Raw genomic sequence first — 9,646 nt, 5'->3', positions numbered from 1 at the left:
TCCCATTTTCCAAACGAATTTTTCACTGTTGAATTTCAGACTACTTTATATATTCTAGATATCAATCCTTTCTCATACATGTGGTTTATAAATATTTTCTTCCAGTCTATAGTTTGTCCTTTCATCTTAGAAGACATTTCTTGTCCAGAACTGGGAGCTGTAGAAATGTCCACTTCTTGCTACCTCCAATGACCCATCTCCTGGCCCAACTGCCTGCCTGCCGGCCTTAGGTCTCACGCGGCCTCATCATCATCGGGGTTCTCTGCCTGCTGCTCGCCATGTCAGCTGTTCCTTGGGGCATGTGTCTCTCAGCCCCGGACTTACCCCATTTCAGACTTGGTTGGCCCTCTTCCATCTGGGTGATTTGGTCACCCAGACATTCTGGCCACTGATCCTTCCTTTTATTCCCCCAGAGCAAATCAAATATTTTCTGAGAACTTGCTCTGGGCAAAGCCTTGTGTTGAAATCTTGGGTTTATCCGTAGTCTAAGACGTGGTTCCTGCTTTAAGCAACTCGGTGTCTAATTGGAGAGAAAACACACAGATAGAAAACATGCAAAGAAAAAAGCACAGTGGTAGCCGTGCAGGTCAAATCGCTAGTCCTCATAACTTCTCTGGCCTTGCAGTGCCTAACACTGCTCCCCTCTGCTTACCAGATTCCACGAGGGTTCAAAAGCCCAGCTTCTTCCACCTCAGACACATGCCGTACATCACTCTGCTGCACTGGCCCTGGGTCATCTCACAGCCTCCTTAGCCTCTTATCTAGTGGGGGCGAGGGGGAGGTCAGTGCCTAGGTGGCACCCCTTGACCAAAGGTGGCAGGAGTGGGGTGCTAAATGCCCCAGCCTTCACCTTGGGCAGTACACACCTGGGGGCAACCAAACCCAAGACACTGTCTCATCTACAACGTGAAGGATTTGGACTAGACACCCTCTCAGGTCCCTTCCAGCTCTAGAAGCACTTCAGTTCTGAGACAAGAAAAGCAGATCCCAGAAAGTCCTGCCCAAGGTCACACAGCTGATTCATGGCACATGGGGCAAGAACCTCATGTCAGTTTTCCCAGAACTCTATCTATAAAGTCACTTCAAATAAAAGTCCCATGTCACAATGCTTAGAAGCACTAAGCTAATAACCCTCATCCTCTGTCCAAAATACACGTCTCACAATCTCAGAACTTTATAGAAAAGAATTAACATTTGGAGGCAATTTTTGGCTTTCAGAGCCCTTGTCGAGACAACAGCTTCAAGGAGATATAAACAGAATCACATCTTTTTGTTGTGACCTGCATTAGGTATGATAAAATACCCATTTCCACTTATCTCAGCTTCTTTATATAGAAGCTATTCTTTTTATTAGATGAAACTCTCATTTATATTCGGAGAGGCTGTTTGCCCAGTTTACATAAGGTAATCAAAATATCAGAAAGATGGTTTATAGAAGGAAAAATATTCATGCCCATGTGTAATTTATGGAATGTGTATGCATAAGTGTACTTGATGGATTTGCACATAAAGGTTTGGGTAGAGACCGCAAAGTGATGGAAATGGAATGAAAATAGCCTCTTGCTATATATTGCCTGAATACCAAGCCTTAAAGGGCCTGTGGGTTGATTAAGAGTGCTTTGATAACAAATTAAGTTTAAGTAAGAAATCATGATGTCATGTGATGGAAAAAAGTGCTGACTCCGGAGATTTCTTTGGGCTTCTGTTTCTTTGTAAAATAAAGAAAACTAAGTAAAATATTTGTGATGGGTTTTTAAGCTCCGGAAATCTGTAATTCATTGATTTGATCTGTCCTACCTGTGTGGGAAGCAGTAAAGCAGAGACTAAAAGCATCGATGCTATAATCACACTGGCTTCAAACACCAGCTTAGTAACTGGGGTGTCTTCCAACACCAAGAACCAATTCTCTGATTCTCTAGACTCCAGCGTTCAATAATTCAATTCACTTCTGACACTGACCACCCAGAGTCAGCACAGACCCCACCGATTAAAGGCTCAGTCCTATAAGACTGCCCCACACTTCAGGGGCCAAACTTAAGTCCTGGGCGACCTGTACTTCTGACCTACTGGCTATAAATCGGGAGAGTTCCTCTGACACCCACCGCACACCAGATTCAGTAATTTGCTAGAACAGCTCACAAACTCAGGAACCCTTTTTACTTACATTGACTGGATAATTGTAAAGGATACAACTCAGGAACAGCCCAATGGGAGATGCACAGGGCCAGGTCTCTGGGTGCATCACCCTCCCAGCCCCTCCACTTACTCACCAACTGGAGCTCTCCAAACAACAAACATTGTTATTCAAGTGCTTTTATACAGCTCGGTCTCCAGCCTCTGCCCTTTCTGGGTGGAGCTGAAAGTTCCAGTCCTCTGATCTCTTGGTCTTTCAGATGACCAGCCTCATCCTAAGGCTATCTCAGGGCCCTATCCTAAGTCACCTCATTAGCATAAACTCAGGTGTGGTCAAAAGGGGCTCCTTCCGGGCCTGCTGGGTGGCTCAGTGGTTAGAGCAAGGTGCTCATAACACCAAGGTCACCAGTTGGAGTCCCACATGGACCAGTGAGCTGCGCCCTCCACAACTAGATTGAAAACAATGACTTGACCTGGAGGTGAGCTGCACCCCCCACAGCTATATTGAAAACGACTTGACATGGAGCTGATGGGTCCTAGAAAAATACACTGTTCCCCAATATTCCCCAATTAAAAAAAGAGGGGGGCTCCTTATGAAGAACAAAAGGCATTCCTATCACTTGCGGAATTCCAAGAATTTTAGGGGCTCTGTGTTAGGAAGTGGGAACAAAGACCAAATATTTATTACACCACACTATCCATGCGGCCTCAGCAAGTTTCTTCACCTGCCATGCCTCAGTGTCCTCAGCTGTGAAATGGGTATGAAAGCAATCGTACTTCCCTCAAAGAGAAGATTAAATCCTTATGATTTACTGTAAGTCCTATTTAAATGAGTAAACACCTGTAAAGAGGAGTAGGGTGATAGCTAGTACCTAATAAGCTCTATTATGTAAAGTTTAGTTGTCATGATTGAGCTAATTAATTAGAACTGAAAGATAGAGGGAAAGGTCAATCTGAAACAGAAAAGTCGGAATGACTCAGGAAATGCAGTGCTGTTCATGAGCGTAGAAAGCAATTCAAATGAACTGTTAACAAACTGTTGCCACATGGAGGCCTTGCCAGGTTTTCATTAACACCTTGGTAAATCCACCCGTAGTTAGCACACTGGTAACTTACTTACAAGCAAATCAAAGGTTAAAGTGAGTGAAAATACTATGTCCTTTTAAACAGTATTAAACATAGCTTCTCATTGTCTTGTTTATAACACAGTGGTAGGGCCTGCCAAGGACAAGGGAGTTGTGCCTCCATTTATTCGTTGTGCCTGGAGGGTGGGCACTCAACTGTGGGCTGCATTAAATGAAGTATAATGCACCGATTAAAGAAGGTGATGGTCCCACTCTGCTCTGCCCTGCAGACCTCTTCTAGACTGCTTTTACCTAGTGTCGTGCGGGGCAGCCTGCAGGGTCTCAGCTCCTGCTCCCCGCACAAGAACACAGGATATGGTGAGGCCAAAAAGGAAAACCCACGGAGCCATAGATAGGGAGTCATACCACTATATTCTCGCTGGCGGCATTCGCCTTTCTGCAATCCGCGCTTGCTAGCTCAGCCACCATCTTCTTGCTAGCTCCCATTTTCTGCTAGCGTAGCCACAGCAGTTATATTAGTGGCCAATGGCTCACTGGTTACAGCTGACGGCCAACTAGCCCCAGCTGATGGCCATCCAATCACACTTGATGGCCATTTACTACCTGAGCCAGCACCTTTCCACGTGAGGCCGAGATCCTGGAAACTGCACTCCTGGCTCTGTCCCCACACCTAGTTCTGAGCATCCTGTTCTAATACAAACCTGGGAAAGTGAGGTGTGACCACTAGAGGGCAAGCTGGTGAAGAAGGGTCTAGAGTAGATGGACAAATGAGAGAGGCGTGTACCTGGAAAATAAATGGAGCGAGACATCATAGAAGCCTCCAAATATTAGATTTAGTCTGTAAAACACCAGAAACCAGCACCATGACCAATGGTAGCTATGTCAGGGAGGTTGGTTTAAAAAAACAACTCAGTGGAATTATAAAACTCGTACAGAAAAGAGTACAAATCTTAAATGTACGCTTGAAGAATTTTCTCAAGGTGAACACACTGAATAACCACCACTCAAGTCAAGAAACGGAACATTAATACCCAGAAGTGCCCCTCCAGTCACTCTCCCCAAAAGAGTTAGAAATTCCGATTTCCAACACCAACATTTTGTTTTGCTGCTTTCGAGCTTTTCGCCCTCATAGCACATGTTGTTCTATGCCTGACTTATTTTGTTCACCATTATGTCCGTGAGGCTTATCTATGCTGTTGAACAGAGAGAAGTTCATTCTCATTATGTACAGCATTTGGACTATTTCTACTTTGGGGCTATTAGGAATAGTACCACTATAAACAATTTCATACAGGTCGTTTGCTGGACACACACACACACGTTTTTCTATTGGGTAAATACCTAAAAGTGGAATTTCTGGATCACAAGGTACATGTATTTTCAACTTTAGTAGATACTACCTAATATATCCCAAAGTGAGTGTGTAAATTTATACTCTTACTATCAGTGTATGCGGGTTCCAATTGCTCGGCATCCTCACCAACACCCGACTTGCACATCTTTTTCATGTTACCCATTCCGTGAGTTATTGCACAGTAGTTTTTACTTCATTTCCATGATGAGCAATAATGTTGAGCAGCATCTCTTCCTCTGTTTAGTGGCCATTTTCCTATTTTCTTTTGTAAAGTGTCAGCGCAAGTCTTTTGTCCATTTTTCTGCTGGGTTATCTTCCTTATTGATTGTAGCACTTGTTTATATATGCTAGAAAGGACTCCTTTGTTGAATAGGTTTTGCAAAAATCTTCTCAAGGAGAAAGATTTCAGTCTGATACACATCATCTCCCTATCACTGGAAGAGTTCAAGGAGGGTACAGGTCGGCACAAATTAGGAGTACTGGGGGAGAGAATCCTGCAGTGGGTGGGTGGGCTAGATAATAATGCCCATGAATTATAACATTTCATAGTTCATCAAATCATTTACACAGATCATTACTTGACTTCATTTGACCCTTTATATAACCTGGCAAAAGAACACTGATGTCTCTGCTCATTTTCAAATACCTGTTGCATGTTTAGGTTTGGCTTCCCAGGGTTTGCTCTAAGCTAGCGTAGTGGTCATTGTGATTGAGCAAGTAAGGCTTCCACCTTTTCTTGCTGATGGAGCGAGAGGGTTGGGGAACACTACCAAATTTTAGGCCCTGTGCAAATCTGTCCAAGCCTTTACTTTCTGCATGTGCAATGCCTCACATCTGGCCAAGGACCAGAAGACTGCCAGGGCCTGTGCAGGTCTCACATCTGGCCAAGGACCAGCAGATTGCCAGGGCCTGTGCAGGTCTCTCCTGAGCATGAACATACGGGAACTTATCAAAGCCCACTATGGCTATCATGTTCCCCAAAATCTTCCTGTTAAATTTCCAGCGGTCTGTTGCTTGCCCAGACCAGTATCATGACCTCAGGCTAGCTATGATGTTGGCCTTCCCTGATGGCCACCAAGACCGCTGCTATTTTGACAATGCCCCAAGCAGGGATTTTTCCAAATTCTGCTCTTTTCCAAATTCAAGTCAACCCCCTCTGGCATGGCAGTGAGGCTACAGGTTCTCACAACCTGCCCTGCCCTTGTAGAGCTGCTGCTCCATGCAGCTCAGGGGGATACGGAAAACTATGCCACAGACTCCCACCATTCTAACCAAGCTTTAGCAGATTTTCTCAAACAAATGCTTCTAAGTTTATTACGTGCCTTTGGTCAATTTCCAGAGTTTTGAAATGGCTGTTTTTGACAATGCTTCCCATTGTATCGTTGTCTTTTTTTTTTTTTTTAAGATTTTATTGGGGAAGGGGAATAGGACTTTATTGGGGAACAGTGTGTACTTCCAGGACTTTTTTCCAAGTCAAGTTGTAGTCCTTTCAATCTTAGTTGTGGAGGGTGCTGTTCAACTTCAAGTTGTTGTCCTTTCAGTCTTAGTTGTGGAGGGCACAGCTCAGCTCCAGGTCCAGTTGCCGTTGCTAATTGCAGGGGGCACAGCCCACCATCCCTTGCGGGACTCGAGGAATTGAACTGGCAACCTTGTGGTTGAGAGCCCACTGGCCCATGTGGGAATCAAACCGACAGCCTTCGGAGTTAGGAGCATGGAGCTCTAACCGCCTGAGCCACCAGTCCGGTCCGTATCATTGCCTTTTGAGGAGACGATTTGCAGAGCTTGTACTCAGCCATTCCAAAGTTTCCTTCTCTCCCATTGAAGGAGACTTCCTAGAAAGCCCATATAACACTTAATATCTTTGGCCAGAATTTAGGCACCTGGACACACACTGTCTGAAAAGGAGTATAAGAAAGGTAGTCTTTATTTGCAGGGCAGTGTGCCCAGCTAAACTCACACACATTCACAGATACACACACGCATGTGAACATGCACACATTAAGCAAAACAAAAACTAAATCACGCTAATTCTAGAGAGGAGTGGAGAGGAAATGGAGAATTGGTAGGCAATGAAGAGCGCCACACTGTGATTTATAGATGGGAAAAATAAATATGGTAAAGGTGACCACATCCCTGAACGATCTATAATCCCAATGCAATCTGAATGGAAAGACTAGTGGGATGACCAAACGGTACTAATATTGATCTGGGAAGAAATGATATGATAGCTATGCAAAAAAATTTACAAAGAAGACCAAAGACGTGAAATCAGTCCTTCTAGGTAATGAAATATCCAGGCCCTTTACAGATTTCTGCTCTGCCATCAATAGGGCAGAAAAACAAGGAAAAATGTTTGCATCCATATGATGAAAGGCTAGTTTCCTTTACACAAAAATAAGTATGAGAAAGACGAACAGCATAATTTAACACTGATGTAATTTTTACTTTTTGTGTCTTAAAAATTGCTTTCACCATCCTAGTTCCACACTCATTGGTAGAGAGTTATACTAAACTGGGGTCAGCAAAAGGCACTGGATGGAGAGGCCATACTTTCCAGTAATTTACTCATCATAGAGTACAAAAAAATAACCCAAATTTCCAATATGAATAAAAGACGTACATTACTATGCACCCCTTACAAGTTAAAATAATTATAAGGAAATTTTATGAACTACTTTATGTGTTTAAATTAGACAACTTAGATGAAGTAGACAAATTCCTAGCAAAATACATAGCGATGTTAAGAGCTAAAACTCTGAAACTTCTGAAAGAAAACATGAAAATATCTTTGTGACCTTGGGTTAAGCAAAGATTTCTTAGATATGTCACCAAATGTATGGTCTAAAACAGAAAGAAAAAGAAGATAGACCTCATCAAAATTTAAAACTTTTGCTTTTTAAAAGACACCATTAAGAAAATGAAAAGACAAGCCTCAGACTGGGGAAAAATATTTGCCAGTCACATAACCGATAAAGAATTTGTATCCTGAATATATAAAGAACTCTTATAAATCAGTAATCGGAAGACAAACCAACCCAATTAGAAAATGGGGGGAATAGTTGAATAGACACTTCACAAAACAAGATCTATAACGAAGGGCTAATACACTCATGAAAAGATGATCAACATCATTAGTCATTAGAGAAATGCAATTTAAGAAATAAAACATGTGTCCCTAGAAGCCATACCTGGAAATAACCCACATGTCCCACAATTAGTGAATGATTAATAAAATGGGGTATATTCATAAAATGAAATATTACAACAATAAAGAGGAATGAACTATCAATGCATTCAATATCATACACAGACCTCAAAAACATGCTAAGTGAAAGAAACCAGACACAAGCAACTACGTAGTGTATAATTCCATTAATAGGAAATTTCAAGAAAAGGCAAAAAACTATAAAGGCGGCAAACCAATCAATGGCTGCTTGGCACCAGATAAAGGAGCAGGGATTTACTATAAACGTGTGAGTGAACTTTTGTGGGGGATGATAGATGTGTTCTAAAACTGGATTGTGACGATTGTAACACAACTCTCTAAACTTATCAAAAATCACTTACAGTGGGTAAATTTTATGGTATGGAAATTATACCTCAATATAGCTGTTAAAAATGGGTCTAAAAGAATAAATTTGTTGTCTAAAAATTTTACACAGAACATAGGCTAGAAATAAAACACTGTTTTATTTAGAAAAGACTGTCCTGCGGAAAGCTTCTCTGAATATTTCATGGGGAATGATATAATAAATAATGTGAACATGTAGAAGAAAGATGAGTATATCCCAAAAGGTATTGTAATCAATATAATGAAAAATTGGATTTCAGGATCAAGTGTGGGTAACAGGGGGTTAAACAAAGGAAGCTGGCTTCCATTATTTAAGATTTCTCAGAGTCTAGATAGTTCTACGTGCCTAATGACTCTCCAAGAAAGGGATCTAGACTGTAGACTTTTCCAAATTTCTCTTTCTTGGAATATCTCCAAAACAGGTATACCACACAACACACTTCCATTATGAAATACGCTTTTCAGAGCAGAACCCAGGGATAGAATCCTAAGTAGAATATTGACCAGAATTACCCAGTAATTTCCTAATTTCTTTGAACTCATTTGGCTGAGAACACTTCAAGATTAACAGCTTGAGGGGTGTAAACTGTTTCCCAGCACAAGTGCAGTTTACTCATCTGTTGCTCAGATCTTAAGTATAGAGATTCTATTTGACTTCCTTTCTACGTCTACATTCAGCACATCCATCTATCAGCAAATCGAGGTGGTTCTACTTTCAAAACAGTGACAGAATCTGACCTCTCCCTCTGTGCCCCTGATACTACTCTGATCCCAGATACCTGTATTAGTTACTTAGCAGGGATCTAACAAAATACCCCAAAACTTAGTGGCTTAAAATCATAATAAATATTTATTATCCCTCTCAGTTTCTGGGGGTCAGGTATTCGAGAACATCTTAACTGAGCACTCAAGATGTCAGTCAAGGGCTACAGTCATCTTAAGGCTCAACGAGTGTGGGAGCTAAAGGATCTTCTGCCAAGGTGGCTCACTCACATGGCTAGCAAGGTAGGTCGCCTTTTGGTGAGACTTCAGTGCCTTACATGGGCCTCTCCAGAAGTCTTCTTGAGCATCCAATCCTTGCAACATGGCAGCTGCCTGGCTTCCCTCAGAGTAAGCAATCCAAGAGACAAAGATGGAAGCTGCAGTGTCTTTTATGATCCAGACTTGGAAGTAATGCCCTGTTGCTTCTGCAGTATTCTATTGGTCACATAGGGCAGGCATAATGTAGGATGGAAGGGGACTCCACAAGGGCAGAAATACAGAAGGAGAGCGTTATTAGGGTCCATCTTGGAGGCTGGCTACCCCACTACCATCACCTGGGTTACTGTGATCACTTCTCAACTAAATCCCTGTTTCTGTCTCCCTGAAGTCTATTCTCCACACACAGCAGCCAGCAACCCTCTTATATCATGCCATGTTTCTCCTCTGTTCAAAACCCTCTAAGTTTCCTATAGCCACGTAAAAGCCAGTCTTTACCATGACTCCAAGGCCTTACATCACCTG

This window comes from Rhinolophus hipposideros (assembly GCF_964194185.1).
Source record: "Rhinolophus hipposideros genome assembly, chromosome: 17".
Classification (NCBI taxonomy): domain Eukaryota; kingdom Metazoa; phylum Chordata; class Mammalia; order Chiroptera; family Rhinolophidae; genus Rhinolophus; species Rhinolophus hipposideros.
This window is presented reverse-complemented; position numbering follows the sequence as displayed.